At 43.4% G+C, this 20,660-nt stretch overlaps 1 gene segment (V, D, J or C); it reads right to left on the bottom strand.

Moving 5' to 3' along the window:
- Positions 1–17,795: 17,795 nt before the first annotated feature.
- LOC147118365 (T cell receptor delta constant-like) overlaps positions 17,796–20,660 on the bottom strand; it is a 27,967-nt gene continuing 25,102 nt past the window's right edge. The window contains exon 5 of the C gene segment in view: positions 17,796–19,316.

Consider the following 20,660-nt stretch of genomic DNA (forward strand, 5'->3'; position numbering starts at 1 on the left):
AACTAGGCCCTTGGTTTCCTAGCATTTCCGGGAAGTTATTTGTGTCCTCTTCTGTGAAGACAGAACCAAAGTATATGTTTAATTGCGCTGCCATTTCGTTGTTCCCCATTATAAATTCTCCCGTTTTTGACTGTAAGGGACCTACATTTGTCTTCACTAATTTGTCTTCCTTAGATAAGGAGACCAAAACTGTGCACAGTACTGCAGCTATGGTGTCACCAAAGCCCTGTACAATTGTAGCAAGACTTCCCTACTCTTATACTCCAAACCCCTTGCAATAAAGGCCAAAATGCCATTTGCCTTCCTTATTGCTTGCTGTACCTGCATGCTAGCTTTCTATGTTTCTTGCACGAGGACACCCAAATCTCTCTGAACACCAACATTTGAAAGTTTTCCCACCATTTAAAAAATACTCTGTTTTTCTTTCCTTCCTACCAAAGTGAATAACCTCACATTTCCTTACATTATACTCCATCTGCCACCTTACTGCCCACTCAGTTAGTCTATCTATATCCCTTTGCAGGCTCTTTGGGTTCTCGTCACAGCTTACCGTCCCACCTAGCTTTGTATCATCAGCAAACTTGGATACATTGCACGCGGTCCCTTCATCTAGTTCATTAATACTGATTACACTCGCAGGGCGGCCGGTAAATAAAGGGCATAGAGTTAAAAAAACTCGCCAAAAGACGAGAGTTGTTTATCTTTTCTGCTTTAGCACGTCATTCTACGCCGTGACTGCCAATCTGTGATAATACAGAAGGGGCGCTGTAGCATTGAACAACTTGCAGCAGCTCTTCTCACAGCACACTGAGTTTTGGATTAACTCTTTAATTGCTGGACCTTCATATCCCCTTTCTATTCAGACTCTTGTGCTTATAAATGCACAAGGAGAGCATGAGGTTAGATTGTTTGAACTGTACAGGGTGAATACCACAATAAAAAATATTTCCTTTTTTCTTCTTTCTTTACTTCTTTTCTTCTTTTCTTTCTTTCCTTCTTTTCTTCTTTTCTTCTTTCTCTCCTTCCTCTCTTCTGTCTTCCCTTTCTTTCTTTCCTTCTTTCTTTCCTTCTGTTCTTCTTTCTTTCTTTCCTTCTTTTCTTCTTTTCTTTCTTTCCTTCTTTTCTTCGTTCTTTCTTTCTTTCCTCCTTTTCTTCTTTCTTTCCTTCTTTTCTTCTTTCTTTCCTTCTTTCCTTCTTTCTTTCCTTCTTTTCTTTCTTTCCTTCTTTCTTTCTTTCTTTCCTTCTATCCTTCTTTTGTTCTTTCTTTCCTTCTTTTCTTTCTTTCCTTCTTTTCTTTCTTTCCTTCTATCCTTCTTTTGTTCTTTCTTTCCTTCTTTCTTTCTTTCCTTCTTTCTGTCTTTCTTTCTTTCTGTCGTTCTTTCTTTTCTTCCTTTCCATTTTACGTTTAGCATTCAAAACTCGTAATTTCCTGGATGTCTTGAAGAAACACGAAGTGACTGTGATTATTCTGCTTTGATATTAAAGCAATTAACTGCAGATTAGACAATTAAGATTGAAACCCGAACACTTTTCATTACAATAAAGAACAACACCAGCAATGACAGAAATGTTCAAATTTATTAGAGGTTTTAATATGTTAAATAGGGAACAGAAATTATTCCCAGTGGTCGACCTGTAGATACCTAAAGTTTGTAAATTGAAGAGTGAGAGGTGACCGGATAAAGGTCTTTAAAATTATGAAGTGGTTTGGTAGGGTAGACATAGGGAAAATATTTCCAATTGTGGGGTGACCAAAATTAGGGGCCATAAATATAAGTTCACCACTAATAAGGGATTGCGAATCTGTTTTCCACTTCCTCCATTGCCTCAATATGATTTTTATTTATATGGAGGCCAGGACTGTGCACAACAAGCGTACTCCAACAAGTTGGATACAAACTTAACATACATTCCCTGCTTTTCAACTCTCTCCCTCTATAACTGAACCCAAGTGCCTGGTTTGCCTTTTTACAGCTCTTATTAACCTGCGTTGCTACTTTTAGTGATTTGTGTATCTGTACTCCGAGTTCCCTTTGCTCCTCTACCCCATTTAGATCCTTATTGTCCAAGCAACGTGTGGCCTCCTTATTCTTCCTACCAAATTGTACCACCTCACATTTGTGTATATTGAAATTCATTTGCCAATTAAATGCCCAGTCTGCAAGCTTATTATTCCTTCTTGTATTTTGTCGCATTTTTCTTTTGTTTTAACTATTAACTTGGGGGTGTCCGCAAATTTTGATATTGCATTTCCGATTCTGGAGTTCAGATTTTTCATGTAAATTGTGAACCACAGTGCAGTTGAAAATGCAACAGTTAAAACGTTAAGTTCGGTGATATTGGATTACACAGGATATACAGCACAAAAACAGGCCATTCGGCCCAACCAGTCCATTCTGGTGTTTATGGTCCACACGAGCCTCCTCCCGTCTTTCCTCTTCTAAATCTATCAGCGTAACCCTCTATTCCCTTCTCCCTCATATGCTTGTCTAGCCTCCCTTTAAATGCATCTATACTATTCGCTTCAACCACTCCCTGTGGTAGTGAGTTCCACGTTCTCACCGCTCTCTGGGTAAAGAAGTTTCTTCTGAATTCCCAATTTGATTTCTTGGTGACTATCTTATATTGATGGCCTCTAGTTATACTCTTCCCCACAAGTGGAAACATTTTCTCTGTATCCACTCTATCAAAACCTTTCATAATTTTAAAGACCTCTGTCCGCCATCTTTTTTCAGGAGAAAAGAGACCCAGCCTGTTCATCCTCTCCTGATAGGTATTCGGTCGCATTTGTTTAATAATATGGCGACCAGAACTTTATACAGCACTCTAAGAGTGGTCTAAACAAGGTTCGATACAGGTTTAGCATAAATTCTCTACTTTTCAATTCTATCACTCTGGAAATAAATCCTAGTGCTTGGTTTGCTTTTGTATGGCCTTGCTAACCTGTGTCGCAACTTTTAGTGATTCATGTATTTGTACTCCTAGATCCCTTTGTTCCTCTACCCCACCTAGACTCGCACCGTCCAAGTGATAAGTGACCTTCCGATTTTTCTTACTAAAACGTAATATCTCACATTTATCTGTGTTGAACTTCATTAGCCAATTATATGCCCATTCTGCAAGTTTTTAAATGTCCTCCTGTAATGTGTTGCAGTCCCCCTCAGTATTGACTACCACCCCACCCACCCCTGCCCCATTTTGTGTCATTCACAAATTTAGAAATTGTCTGTTTGATTCCAAAGCCTAAATCGTTAATATAAGAATATAAGAACGTAAGAAATAGGAGCAGGACTAGGACACTTGGCCCTTTGAACCTGCTCCGCCATTCAAAAATCTATCGATCTCTGCCTTAAATATACTGAATGGCTGAGCCTCAACACCCATCTGGGGTAGAAATTTCCAACGATTGACCAACCTCTGAGTGAAGAAATTTCTCCTCATCTCAGTCATAAATGGCAGACCCCATATTCTGAGACTGTGGTCCCTGGTTCTAGACTCCCCAGCCAGGGGAATCATCCTTCCAACTTCTAACTTGTCAAGCCCTGTAAGAATGTTGTATGTTCTAATGAGATCACCTCTCATTCTTCTAAACTCTAGAGAATATAGGCCTAGTCTACTCAATCTCTCCTCATAGGACAATCCCCCCATCCCAGGAACCAGTCTGGTGAACCTTCGTTGCACTCCCTCTATGGCAAATACATCTTTTCTTGGGTAAGGAGACCAAAACTGTACACAGTACTCCAGGTGTGGTCTCGCCAGGGCCCTATATAATTGCAGTAAGACGTCTTTACTCTTATACTGAAATCCTCTTGTAATAAAGGCCAACATACCATTTGCTTTCCCAATTGCTTTCTGTACCTGCATGTTAACTTTCAGTAATTAGTGTACAAGGACACCCAGGTCGCTCTGAACAGCAACATTTCCCAATCTCTCACCATTAAAAATATAACCTGATTTTCTATTTTTCCTACCAAAGTGGATAACTTTACATTTCTCCACATTATATTCCATTTGTCCTGTACTTGCCCACTCACTTAGCCTGTCGTTATCCCCTTGAAACCTCCTTGCATCCTCCTCACAACTTACATTCCCACCCAACTTTGTATCATCAGCAAAGTTGGATATGTTACATTTGGTCCCCTCATCCAAATCATTGATGTAGGTTGTGAATAGCTGATCACCAAGCACTGATCCTTGAGGTACCCCACTAGTTACAGCCTTCCAATCCGAAAAGGACCTGTTTATTCCTACTCTCTCTTTTCTGTCCGTTAACCAATCCATGCTAGTATGTTACCCCCAACCCCATGTCCTCTAATTTTGTTTAGTATCCTCTTATGTGGCACCTTATCGAATGCCTTCTGAAAATAAAAATACACCATATCCACTTGTCCCCCTTATCTATTCTGCTAGTTACAACCTCAAAAAGCTCTAACAGTTTTGTCAAACACGATTTCCCTTTCATAAATCCATGTTGACTCTGCCCAATCCTATTATTATTTTCTAATTGCCGTTACCACGTCCTTAATTCCTACTACTGATGTCAGGCTAACTGGTCTGTAGTTCCCCGTTTTCTCTCTCCCTCCTTTCTTAAATAGTCGGGTTAGATTTGATACCTTCCAATCCGTGGGAACTGGTCTAGAATTTATGGAATTTTGGAAAATGACAACCAATGCATCCGCTATCTCTATAGCCACCTCTTTCAAAATTCTAGGGTGTAGTCCATGAGGTCCAAGGGATTTATTGGCTTTCAGTCCCAGTAATTTCTCCAGTAATCTTTTTTTACCGATACTAATTCCTTTCAGTTCATCATTCTAGCTAGACCCTTGGCCCTCGACTATTTCCGATATGTTTTCTGCATCTTCTTCCGTGAAGACAGACACAAGTATCTGTTTAATTTCGCTGCCATTTCTTTATTAGTCATAGAGTTATACAGCACAGAAAGAGGCCCTTTGGCCCATTGTGTCCGCGCCGGCCATCAGGGCCTGTCTATTCTAATCCCATTTTCCATCACTTTTTCTGAAGACTTGTATGCTATGGCATTTCAAGTGCTCATCTAAATGCTTCTTGAATGTTGTGAGGGTCCCTGCCTCTACGACCCTTTCAGGCAGTGAGTTCCAGATTCCAACCACCCTCATCACATCCCTTCTATTGTGTGGCGACCAGAACTGCACACAGTATTCCAGCTGTGGCCTAACTAGCATTTTGTACAGATCCATTATAACATCCCTGCTCTTATATTCTATGCATCGGCTAAAGAAGGCAAGAACCCCATGTGCCTTTTTAAGCACCTTATCTACCTGTCCTGCTGCCTTCAGGGATCTATGTACATGCACACCAAGGTCCCTCTGATCCTCTGTCCTTCCTAGGATCCTACCATTCATTGTGTATTCCCTTGCCTTGTTTGTCATCGCAAAATGCATCGCCTCACACTCTTCAAAGTTGAATTCCATTTGCCACTGTTCTGCCCATCTAACCATCCCGTCTATATCGTCCTGTAGCCTAAGGCTTCCCTCCTCGCTATTTACCACTTCACCAATTTTCGTGTCATCTGCGGACTTACTGATCATACCACCTACATTCATATCTAAATCATTAATGTACACTACAAACAGCTAAAGATCTAGCACCGATCTCTGTGGTACACCACTGGACACAGGCTTCCAGTCACAAAAAACACCTTCGACCATCACCCTCTGCCTCCTGTCACTAAGCCAATTTTGGATCCAGTGTGCAAAATTGCCCTGGATCCCATGGGCTCTTACCTTCTTCAACAGTCTCCCATGTGGGACTTTATCAAAATACTTACTGAAGTCCATGTAGACTACACCAACTGCACTACCCTCATCCACACACCCAGTCACCCCCTCGAAATATTCAATCAAATTGGTTAGATATGATCTCCCCCTTAGAAAGCCATGCTGACTATCCTTGATTAATCTTTGCCTCTACAAGTGGAGACTGATTCTGTCCCTCAGAATTTTTTCCAATAATTTCCGTACCACTGATGTTAGGCTCACTGGCCTGTAGTTCCCTGGTTTATCCCTACTACCCTCCTTGAATAATGGTACTACGTTAGCTGTTCTCCAGTCCTCTGGCACCTCCCGTGTGGCCAGAGACGTTTTGAAAATTTGTGTCAGTGCCCCTGCAATCTCCTCCGTTGCCTCACGCAGCAGCCTGGGTACATCCGGACTGGGCCTGGGGATTTATCTACTTTTAAGCCCGCTAAAACCGCTCGTACCTCCTCTCACTCAATATTAATTTGTTGAAGTACATCACAATCCCTCTGCCTGATTGCTATACCTACATCGTCCTTCCCCATAGTGAACACAGATGCAAAATATTCATCTAAAACCTTACATAGAAGGTAGAAGCCTTTCGGCCCCTTGAGCCCGCTCTGCAATTTAATGAAATCATGACTAATCAACCAAATTCAGTACCCTGTCCCTGTTTTCTCCCCATATCCCTTGATCCCTTTAGCCTCAAGAAATATATCCAACTCCTTCTTGAATATATTTAATGAATTGGCCTCAGCTGCCCTGTGTGGCAGAGAATTCCACAGGTTCACCACTCTCTGGGTGAAGAAATTCCACCTCATCTCAGTCCTAAATGGCTTACCCCTTATCCTTAGACCCCTGGTTCTGGACTCACCAACCTTCGGGACCATCCTTCCTGCATCTAGTCTGTCTAGTCCTGTTAGAATTTAAGTTTCAATGAGATCCCCTCCCATTCTTCTAAACTCTAGCGAATATAAGGCTAATCGACCCAATCTCTCCTCATACATCATTCCTGCAATCCCAGGAATCAGTCTGGCGAATCTTCACTGCACTCTCTCCATGGCAAGGACATCCTTCCTCAGATAAGGCGACCAAAACGGCACACAATACTCAAGATGTGGTCTCACCAAGGCCCTGAACAACTGCAGCAAGACATCCTTGTTCCTGTACTCAAATCCTCTCGCTATGAAGGCCAACATACCATTTGCCTTCTTAACCGCCTGCTGCACCTGCATGCTTACCTTCAGCGACTGGTGCACAAGGACACCCAGGTTTCATTGCACTTCCCGTTTTTCCAATCTATTGCCGTTCAGATAATAATCTGTCTTCCTTTTGTTGCCACCGAAGTGGATAACCTCGCATTTATCCACATTACACTGCATTTGCCATGCATCTGCCCAATCACCCAACCTCTCCAAATCGTACTGGAATTTTCCTGCATCCTCCTCACAGCACACACGCCCACACACCCTTACCTACATCTTCCGGCTCTACACACAGATCGCCACTTTGGTCCCTAATGGGCCCTACTCTTTCCCTGGTTATCCTCTTAGAACATAACATAAGAACATAAGAAATAGGAGCAGGAGTAGGCCAATCGGCCCCTCGAGCCTGCTCCACCATTCAATAAGATCATGGCTGATCTGATCCTAACCTCAAATCTTCTATCACTCTGTATCCACCCGAACCCATGTGATCTCCCGGGAGAGGCGAAAAACCAGATAAAGACCCAATGGCCAATTTGGGAGAAAAAAATCTGGGAAATTCCTCTCCGACCCATCTAGGCGATCGAAATTCTTCCAGGAGATCACTCTGTCCCTATATTTTCTACAGTACTTACCTTCTGCAAAGGCGATCTCCACCCCAGCCAGGAACAGGAATAAAACCATCTCCTGAAATCTAACACAGAATTAGAACACAGTAGGAGCAGAACAAGGCTACACGGCCCCTGGGCCCACTCCACTACCCACAGGGCCATGACCATTCCGAACCTAGACTCATGTCCAATTTCCTGCCTGCTCCCCGTAACCCTTAATTCCCTTTACTTCCAGGAAACTATCTATTTCTGTTTTAAATTTATTTAATGATGTAGCTTCCACAGCTTTCTGGGGCAGCAAATTCCACAAACCTACCACCCTCTGAGTGAAGAAGTTTCTCCTCATCTCAGTTTTGAATGAGCAGCCCCTTATTTTAAGATTATGCCCCCTAGTTCTAGTTTCACCCATCATTGGGAACATCCTCACCGCATCCACCTGATCAAGCCCCTTCACAATCTTATATGTTTCAATAAGATCGCCTCTCATTCTTCTGAACTCCAATGAGTAGAGTCCCAATCTACTCAACCTCTCCTCATATGACCACCCCCTCATCCCCGGGATTAACCGAGTGAACCTTCTTTGTACTGACTCGAGAGCAAGTATGTCTTTTCTTAAGTATGGACACCAAAACTGTATGCAGTATTCCAGGTGCGGCCTCACCAATACCTTGTACAACTGCAGCAATACCTCCCTGTTTTTATATTCCAACCCCCTAGCAATAAAAGCCAACATTCCATTGGCCTTCTTAATCACTTGCTGCACTTGCCGTTAATGTACTTATAAAACACCTTTGGATTTTCCTTTATTTTGCCCACCAGTGTTTTCTCATGCCACCTCTTCGCTCTCCTAATTTCATTTTTACATACCCCTCTGCACTTTCTATACTCCTCTAGGGCTTCCACTGTTTTTAGTCCTTTGTATCTGCCAAAAGCCTCCATTTTCCAACTCCATTCTTGTATATCCCGTGTCATTCAGGGTTCCCTGGGCTTGCTGGTCCCACCCTTGACCTTTATGGGAACATGTTGGCGTTGTACTCACTCTATTTCCTTTCTGAATGACTCCCACTGCTCTGATGTGGATTTTCGTACAAGTAGCTAATCCCAGTCCACTTTGGCCAGATCCTGCTTTATCATATTAAAATCGGACTTCCCCCAATTTAGAACCTTTATTTCTGGTCCATCTTTGTCCTTTTCCATGACAACCTTAAATCTCACCGAAGTATGGTCACTGTCACTAAAATGCTCTACCACTTGCCCGGCTATATTCCCTAGAATTAGGTCCAGTACCGCCCCCTCTCTAGTAGAACTTTCTACATGGTGGCTCAAAAAGCTCTCCTCGATGTACTTTAAAAATTCTGCACCCTCTAAGCCTTTCACTCTCTGAGTATCCCAGTTAATATTGGGGAAGGTGAAATCCCCTAATATTATTCCCTATTATTTCTACACTTCTCTGAGATTTGCCTACATATTTGTTCCTCCAGCTTCCCCTGACTGTTTGGGGGCCTATAGTGCACTCCCAGCAAAGTGCTTGCCCCTTTTTGTTTTTAAGTTCTACAAATATGGCCTCATTAGTGGATGCTGCTAAGATATCATCCCTCCTTACAGCAGTAATTGACTCCATGATTAATATTGCGACACCCCCTCCTCTTTTACACCCCCTCTGTCTCGCCTGAAGATTCTATACCCCGGAATATGTATCCACTTCAAAGCTGCTAAACTCCTTAATACTTCCTGTCTCACTATGTTTATTTCATCTAATATTTCACACTCCTCCTCCCTGATAGCAATGTCTGCTTCGCCCCTCTCCTTTGTGAAAACAGACGCAAAGTATTCATTAAGAACCCTACTGACGTCTCCCGCCTCCACACAGAGATTACCCTCATGATCTCTAATAGGCCCTACCTTTTCTTTAGTTATCCTCTTACTCTTAAGATATTTATAAAACATCTTTGGGTTTTCCTTGATTTCTCTTGCTAAGAATTTTCATGCTCTCTCTTTGCTTTCCTAATATCCTTCTTAATTGCACCCTGCACTTTCTGTACTCCTCCAAATATTCTGGACTATTTAGCCCTCGGTACCTATCATACGCCTCCCTTGTTTTCTTTATCCTACCCTATCTGTCTCTAGACAAACAGGGGGCTCTAGATTTGTTAGTCCCACCTTTTATCTTTAAGGGCACATATTTGGTCTGAACCCTCCGGATCTCCTCCTTGAATGCCTCCCACTGGTCTGACACTGATTTACCTTCAAGTAGCTGTTTCCAGTCCACTATGGCTAAATCCCCTCAGAACTTAGCAAAATTTGCTTTTCCCCAATTTATAATTTTTATTCCTGGTCTATCCTTGTCCGTTTCCATAACTACCTTAAATCTAACAGAATTATGGTCACTAGCACCAAAATGCTACCCCACTGATACGCCTTCTAGCTGCCCAGCTTCGTTCCCTAAAACTAAGTCCAGGACCGCCCCTCCATTGTTGGACTTGCTACATACTGACTAAAAAAGTTCTCCTGGATGCATTTTAGGAATTCCGCACCCTCTATGCCCATCACACTAATTTTATCCCAGTTACCATTGGGGTAGTTGAAATTCCCTTCTATTGCTGGCCTATAGTTTTTGCAATTCTGAGAAATGTGTCTGCATATTTGTTCTTCTATCTCCCTCTCACTGTTTGGGGGTCTGTAGTACACTCCCAGCATTGTGATCGTCCCTTTTTTGTTTTTCAATTCGCCCCATATGGCCTCGTTTGATGATCCCTCCAACATATTATCCCTCCTCACAGCTGTAATAGTTTCTTTAATCAATACCGCGACCCCCCTCCCTTTTTACCTCCCTCTCTATCCCGTCTGAAAACCCTTTAACCAGGAATGTTGAGCTGCCATACCTGCCCCTCTGTCAGCCACGCCTCTGTAATAGTTATAATATCATAGTCCCAAATATCTATCTGTGCCCTCAGCTCATCTGCCTTGTTCGCTATACTCCTTGCATTGAAGTATATACCATTTAGTACAGGCAAACCCCCTTGTTGACTACTATGTAGCCCTTGATTCCTCTGTCCTTCCAATTTAATTTCTCCATTTTTGTTTTCCAATTCCAGTTTTTCTTCCCTCTCTATTGACTCTATACTTTGGTTCCCATTCCCCTGCCAAGCTAGTTTAAACCCTCCCCAACAGCACTAGCAAACCCTCCCGCGAGGATATTGGTCCCGTTCCCATTGAGGTGCAACCCGTCTGGGTTGTAGAGGTCCCACCTCCCCAAGACACTGTTCCAATTCTTCAGGAATCTAAAGCCGTCCCTCCTACACAATCTCTCCAGCCACGCATTCATCTGTTCTTGCTTCCTATTTCTGTACTCACTAGCACGTGGCACTGGTAGTAATCCGGGGATTACTACCTTTGAGGTCCTGCTTTTTAAGCTCTTCCCTATCTCCCAACAATCTGCCTGCAGGACCTCATCCCTTTTCTTGCCTATGTCGTTGGTACCAATGTGGATCACGACCTCTGGCTGTTCACCCTCCCCCCTCAGAATGCCCTGCAACCATTCAGTGACATCCATGACCCTGGAACCAGGGAGGCAATATACCATCCTGGAGTCACACCTGGGGCCGCAGAAACACCTACCTGCTCCCCTAACTATTGAACCCCCTATCACTATTGCTCTCCCTCTCCTCTTCCCCCCCGCCCATGCAGCTGAGCCTTCCATGGTGCTGTGGACTTGTCTCTGGCTGCACTCCCCAGAGGAACCATCGCCCTCACCAGTACTCAGCACTGCATACAGGTTGGTGAGAAAGATGGGCTCAGACACTCCTGCACTGCTTGCCTGGTCCTCCTCTTCAGTCTGACGGTCACCCATTCACTCTGCCTGCACACTCTTAAGCTGCGTGGTGACCACCTCCCGAAACGTGCTATCCACGTAGCTCTCAGCCTCTGGATGGCCTCCTTCTGTGCTGTAAATTTCTATGATTCTCTGATTCTATTCTTTTAGCCAAGTCATCTATATATATATTTATATGGTAAAATAGTTGAGACCCCAGAAAAAGCTGCTGGTTTCTATGCATCTTTCTTAGAATGTTCTAAAAAAAATGAAGAGTGGAGAAGTGGAGTTTTATTAATGCAGCGAGTTGTGATCTAGAATGCACTTCCTGCAAGGGTGCTGGAAGCAGATTCCATAGTAACGTTCAAAAGGGAACATTTGCAGGGCTATGGGGAAAGAGCAGATGGGGGAACGGGACTAATTGGATAGATTTTTCAAAGCGCTAACACAGGCACGCTAGGCTGAATGGACTCCTTCAATGCTGTACGACTCTAAGAAATGAGTTGTTTATCTTCCTTTGCTTAGGTGCGTCATTCTTCTCCATGACCGCCAATCTATGATAATACAGAAGGGGCGCTGTTGCACGGAACTCCTTGCAGCAGCTCCGCTCACTGCACACTGAGTTTTGGATTAACTCTTTAAGTGCTAGACCATCATATATGCTTTTAAGTCAGACTCTTGTGAAGAAAAATGGACAAACTAGAGCACGAGTTTAGATTGTTTGAATTGTCCTATATAAATAAAACAATACAAAATAATGTCTTTCTATCTTACTTTCCTTCTTTCTTTCTATCTCTTTCTTTCTATCTTTCTTTCTTTCCTTCTTTCTTTCCTTCTTTCTTTCTCCCTTTCTTTCTTTCTTTTTCCTTTCTAACTCTTTCTTTCTTTCTGTCTTTCTTTCCTTCTTTATTTCCGTCTTTCTTTCTCTCTCTCTTTCTTTGTTTCTTTCTTTCATTCTTTCTTTCTTTCTTTCTTTCTTTCTTTCTTTCTTTCCGTTTATGATTCTATTGTTCTGTTTTCTTTCTTCTTCTTGTAAGTTTAACGTTTATATGGTATTGTTTTCTTGATGTCTTGGTGTCCAGAAGGAAAACGAAGTCTTCATAATTTATTCTGCTTCAATATTAAAGTGAATAACTGCATATCCAGAAAGAAAGATTGAAACCGGAGCCCTTTTATTAACAGAGTTTTCTTTTTAAATCACAAATTGCCAAAAGTAGGAGTTGTACTCACGACGTCTATATGGATGTTAGAAAGAAGGTAAGACTGAGGGGATGATAAGGAATTGATCCTGAATATCTTTAGTGGAAGTACCAGAACAACCACTTGCTTTTCTATAGCCCCTTTAACATAGTAAAACGTCCCAAGGTGCTTCATGGGAGCGTTATCAAATAAAATAGACACTGAGCCACATCAGGAGATATTACGACAGATAAGCAAAAGCTTGCTCAAAGAGGCCAGTTTTAAGGAGTGTTTAAAGGAAGAGAGAGAGGTAGAGAGCGGGACAGGTCATCCCAGTGCCACATGGGAGGTGCCAGAGGACTGGAGGACAGCTAACGTAGTACCATTATTCAAGAAGGGTAGTAGGGATAAACCAAGGAATTACAGGCCAGTGAGCCTAACATCAGTGGTAGGGAAATTATTGGAAAAATTCTGAGGGCTAGAATTAGTCTCCACTTGCAGAGGCAAGGATTAATCAAGGATAGTCAGCATGGCTTTCTGAGGGGGAGATCATGACTAACCAATTTGATTGAAATTGTCGAGGGTATGACTAGGTGTGTGGATGAGGGTAATGCAGTTGATGTAGTCTACATGGACTTCAATAAATCTTTTGACAATGTCCCGCATGGGAGACTGGTCAAGAAGGTAAGAGTCCGTGGGATCCAGGGCAATTTGGCAAATTGGATCCAAAATTGGCTTAGTGGCAGAAGGCAGAGGGGTGATGGTCGAAGGTTGTTTTTATGACTGGAAGCCTGTGTCCAGTGATGTACCGCAGGGATCAGTGCTGGGTCCTTTGCTGTTTGTAGTGTACATTAATGATTTTGATATGAATGTAGGAGGTATGATCAGTAAGTTCGCAGATGACACGAAATTGGTGGAGTGGTCAGTAGCGAGGAGGGAAGCCTCAGGCTACAGGACGATATAGATGGGTTGGTCAGATGGGCAGAACAGTGGCAAATGGAATTTAACCCTGAAACGTGTGAGGTGATGCATTTTGTGAGGACTAACAAGGCAAGGGAATACATAGGAAGGGCAGAGGATCAGAAGGAGCTTGGTGTGCATATACATAGATCTCTGAACGCAGCAGGACAGGTAGATAAGGTGGTTAAGAAGGCATAAGGAATACTTGCCTTCATTAGCCGAGGCATAGAATATAAGAACAGGGAGGTTATGATGGAGCTGTACAAAACGTTAGTTAGGCTACAGCCTAACTATGTGCAGTTGTGGTCGCCACACTATAGGAAGGATGTAATTGCATTAGAGAGGGTGCAGAGGAGATTCACCAGGATGTTTCCTGACTGGAGCGTTTCAGCTATGAGGAGGGACTGGACAGGCTGGGGTTGTTTTCCTTAGAGCAGAGAAGTCTGAGGGTGGCCTGATTGAGATGTACAAAATTATGAGGGGCATAGATAGGGTAGATAGAAATGAACCGTTCCCCTTAGTAGAGGGGTTACTAACCAGGGGGCAGAGTTTCAAGGTAAGGGGCAGGAGGTTTAGAGGGGATTTGAGGAAAAACTATTTCACCCAGAGGGTAGTTGGAATCTGGAACTCACTGCCTGAAAGGGTGGTAGAGGCAGGAACCCTCACAACATTCAAGAAGCATTTAGGTGAGCACTTAAAACGTCATAGCATACAAGGCTACGGACCAAGTGCCGGAAAATGGGATTAGAATAAATAGGGCTTGATGGCCGGTGCAGACACGATGGGCCGAAGGGCCTTTTTCTGTGCTGTATAACTGCATGACTCTAAGACTTACGGCCTAGGCAATCGAAAATGTAACACTTAAAATTTAAGTTAGGTGTTATCTTATGTAAAGTTTATAAACAGTTTGACCCAATGTAACTATACGGCTGTATTCAGGCTTTATATTTAAATTTTGCTTGAGCCGTTATTGTGGTGAGGCTAGAGAACATGGGATTGTTCTCCTTCGAGCAGAGAATGGTTAAAGGAAGATTTAATAGGGATGTTCAAAACTTTGGAGGCTGTTGATAGTGTAAACCAGGAGAAACTGTTTCCACTGGCAGGACGGTGAGAAACCAGAGGTACAGATTTAAGAGAATTGGCAAAAAAAATCCAGGGGAAAATGAGGAGAAAAATTATTTTTAACACAGCGAGTTGTTGTGATCTGGAATGCGTTGCCTGAAAGGGTGGTGGGAGCAGATTCAATAGTGACTTTCAAAAGGGAACTGCATATATCGTTCAAAAGGAAACATTTGCAGGGCTCTGAGGAAAGAGTAGGGGCGTGGGACTAATTCCCTTCCAAGTCACACACCATCCTGACTTGGAAATATATCGCCGATCCTTCACCGTCGCTGGGTTAAAATCCTGGAACTCCCTCCCTAACAGCACAGTGGGAGTACCTTCACCACACGGACTGCAGCGGTTCAAGAAGGCGGCTCTCCACCACCTTCTGAATGGGCAATTAGGGATGGGCAATAAATGCTGGCCTTGCCAGCGACTCCCACATCCCTCAAAAGAATTAAAAAAAATTGGATAGCTCTTTCAAAGAGCAGGCACAAGCACGATGGGCTGAATGGCCTGCTTCTGTGCTGTGTGATTCTACGATTGTCCGTAGCGAACAATTGCAGTCACAGGCCGGCAACATAACCATGCGATATTTGATTAGCGTTGGTTGCTGTCTAAAGAACAGATAAAATCAATGTTTTAAAAAGAACCAATTCTGTTGCAGTCTGTGTTGCTCAGAAAGTCGCTGGTTAATGTTGCCATTATTTTATGCTGTTGCTCATGCAACATCCGTCCCCACCTCCCCCGCCTAACTGCTACCCCGCTGCTCCAGTTTACAGTCCCCGGCGATTAAACCGCAGTTTCTCTGTTTGTACAAACTGACATATTCTGCGAGCGTGTTTGCTGAAACCGCAGCTTCAAACCGTTTCCTGCTGCCGTTGGTTGCCTTGTCAACGGGGCTCTGGTCCCCCCCCCCACCCCCAATCAACAGCCAACTCGTGTATCGTTATCTCTTAACAGTTGCTGTCGAAACACGCAACCTAAAGTCCGTTAACCCTCCTGCTGCCGGTTGAGGTAATAAAAAAACAGATGGAAAAATTCGACTGAACTCGAAGGCTGTTTCAGCGTCGCAGGCTTCTGTGTCGTTCAACGACTTTAGATTAGAGAGCCCAATAGTTTCGCTTCCAATTCAAAGAGAAAGGATAGTTCATTAAATATGTTAAGGAAGCTGTAGAAAAACATAGCAGAGAAACATAGAAAAATAGGAGCAGGAGTAGGGGGGATCTCATTGAAACTTATAGCATTCTAACAGAACTAGACAGACTAGATGCAGGAAGGATGTTCCCGATTGCCGGAGAGTCCAGAACCAGGGGTCACAGTCTAAGGATAAGGGGTAAGCCATTTAGGACAGAGATGAGGAGGAATTTCTTCAGCCAGAGAGTAGTGAACCTGTGGAATTCTCTACCACAGACGGCAGTAGAGGCCAAATCATTAAATATATTCAAGAAGGAGTTAGATATATTTCTTAAGGCTAAAGGGATCAAGGGATATGGGGAGAAGGCAGGGACAGGGTACTGAATTTGGATGATCAGCCATGATCTCATTGAATGGTGGAGCAGGCTCGAGGGGCCGAATGGCCTACTTCTGCTCCTATCTTCGATGTTTCTATGTAGGCGATTCGGCCCTTCGAGCCTGCTCCGCCATTCAATATGATCATGGCTGATCCTCTATCTCAATACCATATTCCCGCTCTCTCCCCATACCCCTTGATGCCTATTCTGTCTAGAAATCTATCTATCTCCTTCTTAAATATATTCAGTGACTCGGCCTCCACAGCCTTCTGTGGTAGAGAATTTCACAGGGTCACCACCCTCTGAGTGAAGAAATTTCTCCTCATCTCCGTCCTAAATGTCCTACTCCGTATCCTGAGACTGTGACCCCTCGTTCTAGACCACCCAGCCAGGGGAAACATCCTCGCTGCATCCAGTCTTTCTAGCCCTGTCAGAATTGTATACGTTTCAATGAGATCCATTCTCATTCTTCTAAACTCTAGTGAATGCTATGCTAAACTTTTATAATTATAATCCTGAGCTGACGTTTTCTGTCCAATTCTGGGCAGCACACTTTACGAAGGCTGTCAAGGCCTTCGACTGGGTGCAAAGGAGAATTACTCGAAAAGCACCAGGGATGAGGGTCTTCAGTTATTTAGAGAGACCAGAGAAGCTGGGGCTGTCCTACTTCGAGTAGAGAAGGTTAAGGGGGGATTTAATAAACGCGTTCCAGATTATGAGGGTTTTGATAGAGTAGATAAGGAGAATTTTTTTATCCACTGACCGAAGGGTCGTTAACCAGATGACACACAAATTGAAGGTAATTGGCAAATGAACCAGATGAGGAAGATTTATTTTACTCAGCGAGATGTGGTCTGAAATGCACGACAATAAAGGAAGCCGATTCTATAGTAACTTTCAAAAGGGAATTAGATATACAGTGGAAATGAAATAGTTGCAGGGCTATGGCGAGTGGGACTAATTGTATAACTCTTTGAAAGAGCCGGCACAGGAACGAATTACCTCCTCCTGTGCTGCATGATTATATGTGTGCAGTTTTGGTCGCCTTATCTGAGGAATGATGTTCTTGCCATGGAGGGAGTGCAGCGAAGATTCACCAGACTGATACCTGGGATGGCAGGAATGACCTGAGGAGAAATTGGGTCGATTGGGCTTAAACTTGCTGGAGTTTAGAAGAATGAGAGGGGATCTCATTGAAACTTATAACATTCTAACAGGACTGGACAGACTAGATGCAGGAAGGATGTTCCCGATGGCGGGGGAGTCCAGAACCAGGGGTCACAGTCTAAAGATAAGGGGTAAGCCATTTAGGACAGAGATGAGGAGGAATTTCTTCACCCAGAGAGTGGTGAACCTGTGGAATTCTCTACCACAGAAGGCAGTTGAGGCCAATTGATTAAATATATTCAAGAAGGAGTTGGATATATTTCTTAAGGCTAAAGGGATCAAGGGATCTGGGGAGAAGGCAGGGACAGGGTACTGAGTTTGAATGATCAGCCATGATCTCATTGAATGGCGGAGCAGGCTCGAGGGGCCGAATGCCCTACTCCTGCTCCTATCTTCTATGTTTCTATGTTGTCTAAAGGTAATACATTTGTTCCCATTGCGTTATAAGTGGAAAAAATAGATTGAAACCATGCCTCATTAAAGTTACCAAATTTATTAATAATTAATTACAATAATTCCAAAAGAGCAAGGAGAAAACCAGTGCTAGATATATTCAAATGGGATTAACTTACCAGTTAATTCATAAAACTGATACAGATTCTCTCTGCGGAATAACATGAATGCATTGAACATATCCTAGCTTTTTTTCAGCTAAGCTTATGGCAACAATATTCTTGGACGAGAAATTCGTCCTGGGCAGTGGTGCCAAACGGGCGCTATCTGATTGGCCGGCCGATATTCTGTTGACTGCAATGGAACTGAATATCAGGCGCTGTGTGTAATGGGCGGCTGATCCAATACTGCCCGTCTTGCGCCAGTGCCCGAGACAAATTTCTAGCCCCGGGTTGCTTTTGGTTAATGAGTGCTGTATATTCGCAAAATTAAAGCTGTGTGCAACATTCGTTGTGTCGCTGGGAATCATTTAGGCTAAGAAATACAGGAGTAGATGCTCGCCCTTACCACCTGGGTGTAACGCCTGGTTTGGGCGCAGCACCGGAAGGAAAATCCGGCGTCCAGGCGATGCCACTGGCGGTAGGAATTCATTTTGGGGCCTATCACACTGACCACCTGATATACGCCCGACCGATATTCACTTCCATTGACCTAATGCAAGGCGACCAGGGAAAAATCGCCCTCCCCCATCACCCCCCTCCACCCCTCCCCAACTGCGAAAGGCAGAACCGCGTTAAAACTCGGTCGAGAAAATAGCTCAGGGATGTTTTAAAGCTAGGCTGCCTGGTATCAATTCAGATGCAACTCGTGATTTAGATGGTACGATTCAAATCCCACCTGATGTCTGCCAGAGGAATGCATCTGAAGCTCTTAAATGAGATAAAATTAAATTAAAACATTTCAGATAACTTGCAAAAAAATGCAGGGCTATGGGGGAAGAGCAGGAGGAGTGCAACTAATTGTACAGCTCTTTCAAAGAGCCGGCACAGGCACAATGGACCGAATGGCCTCCTTCTGTGCTGTAAGATTCTATGATTCTAAGAAAAGTGCATAAAATTCGAAATATATATGCATTTGAATCTAAAATGCGAATTAAAAGATGTTATTTTGACTAATTGAAGAAAGAAGAAAGAAAGAGTTGAATTTTATAGCGCCTTTCACGACCACTAGACGTCTCAAAGCGCTTTACAGCCAATGAAGTACTTTTTTTTAGAAGTGGAGTCACTGTTGTAAAGCATTCAAACATAACGATGCTCGCTACATGTTTAAATCTATGATGCTCATGGATATAATTAATGTGTGTGCCGAATATATGCAACACGACTTTTACAAAAGTATGACTATACAATCAATATATCACAGACACTGGACAAACGTTCACTAAACGAGCATGTTTAACAATAGCCACAACAGCGGATTAGCCATTTAAAACCTGCTATGTTGAATTAAGCATAACTGATGCATTTGACCGCGAAGGCTCCGGCACTGAATTCCCAGTGGGCATGCGTGGGCACCTGAATCCATTTCATCGGAGAGAATTCCTGCATAAATAAAAACATCAGTAGTCATGGCTGGAGTACAAGCAGTAACGTCGAACAGCGTGCCAGTGAAGGACAAGCTTAATCCTCACTCAACGTTTAGTGATGAATGTCACTAACTCTCCAAACTTGAAAAATTGTGCCGTGCAGATTCTCAGGCACTTAAAGTGCGTGCTACAACCTTGAGGGTCAGTAGGGAACATAGCAAGCTTTGGGGTAGGCCATTCACCCCCTCGAGCCTTCTCCACCATTCAATGAGATCATAGCGGATCTGTGCCTCAACTCAATTTTACCGACATAGCTTCGTATCCCTCGATACCATTACATGCCATAACTTTGTCTATCGCAGTACTATAAGCTCTATTTGTCCCCAGCAGCACCCACAGCTGTTTGCGGGTGTGTTGGGGGGGGGGGGATGTGGGGGTGAGTTCAAGATTTCTAACACCCTTTGAGTGAAAACATCCTTCCAGATTTCCCTCCTAATTAGCCCAAGAGTAATTTTCAGATAAGCCTTGATATCCCCCACCAGAAGAAATAGTTTCTCTGTATCTATTAAATCGAATGCTTTTGGCATTTTAAACCCCTCGGTCAGATCACCCTTCAACCTGCTATGCTCAAGAGAATACAAGACATGCTTATGCAACCTTCGTCGTCGCTGGGTCAAAATCCTGGAACTCCCTACCTAACAGCAGTGTGGGAGTACCATCACTACACGGACCGCAGCGGTTCAAGAAGGTGGCTCACCGCCACCTTCTCAAGGGCAACGAGGGATGGGCAATAAATGCTGGCATTGCAAGCGACGCCTAGATCCCATAAACGAATAAAAAAAACCGAATAAAATCCTGTCCTCAGAAATGGGTAAAGCTTCGAAATTATCAGAGTGAAGTAAGTTAATGCTTTTTCTCAGATGTGAATGGTGAGATGTGAGTACATTCGGTGTTTGAATCTCTCTTATTCGTTACAGACATGCGAGGTTTGAATATAGGCATGAACACCATACAATTTTGGGTTTGGGGACATGGTAGGTAAGAATGGAACACATTGCATGAGGGCATACACCGTTAGAAGAGTGGTGAAATATATAGCAAATGATGCTCAACGTGGACCTGTGTGAACTTGAACATGTTTGGGGCTTGTGGGGGGCGGGGGGGGGCGGGTGGGGGGAGAATCGAGAATGGACATATAATTCAAATTGTAACAAGCAGAGAAATTGAGATATCCAGAGGCTAGAGATAGACGGGTCATTAAAAGTAGGGTTTGCGACAGAAAGTATGCTACAACAACAACTTCCATTCATATATCACCTGTAACGTAATGAGGTGTATAAAATTATGAGGGGCATAGCTA

Source organism: Somniosus microcephalus, chromosome 4 (genome assembly GCF_052327205.1).
Source record: "Somniosus microcephalus isolate GS21.2 chromosome 4, FLI_Smic_1.0, whole genome shotgun sequence".
Classification (NCBI taxonomy): Eukaryota; Metazoa; Chordata; class Chondrichthyes; order Squaliformes; family Somniosidae; genus Somniosus; species Somniosus microcephalus.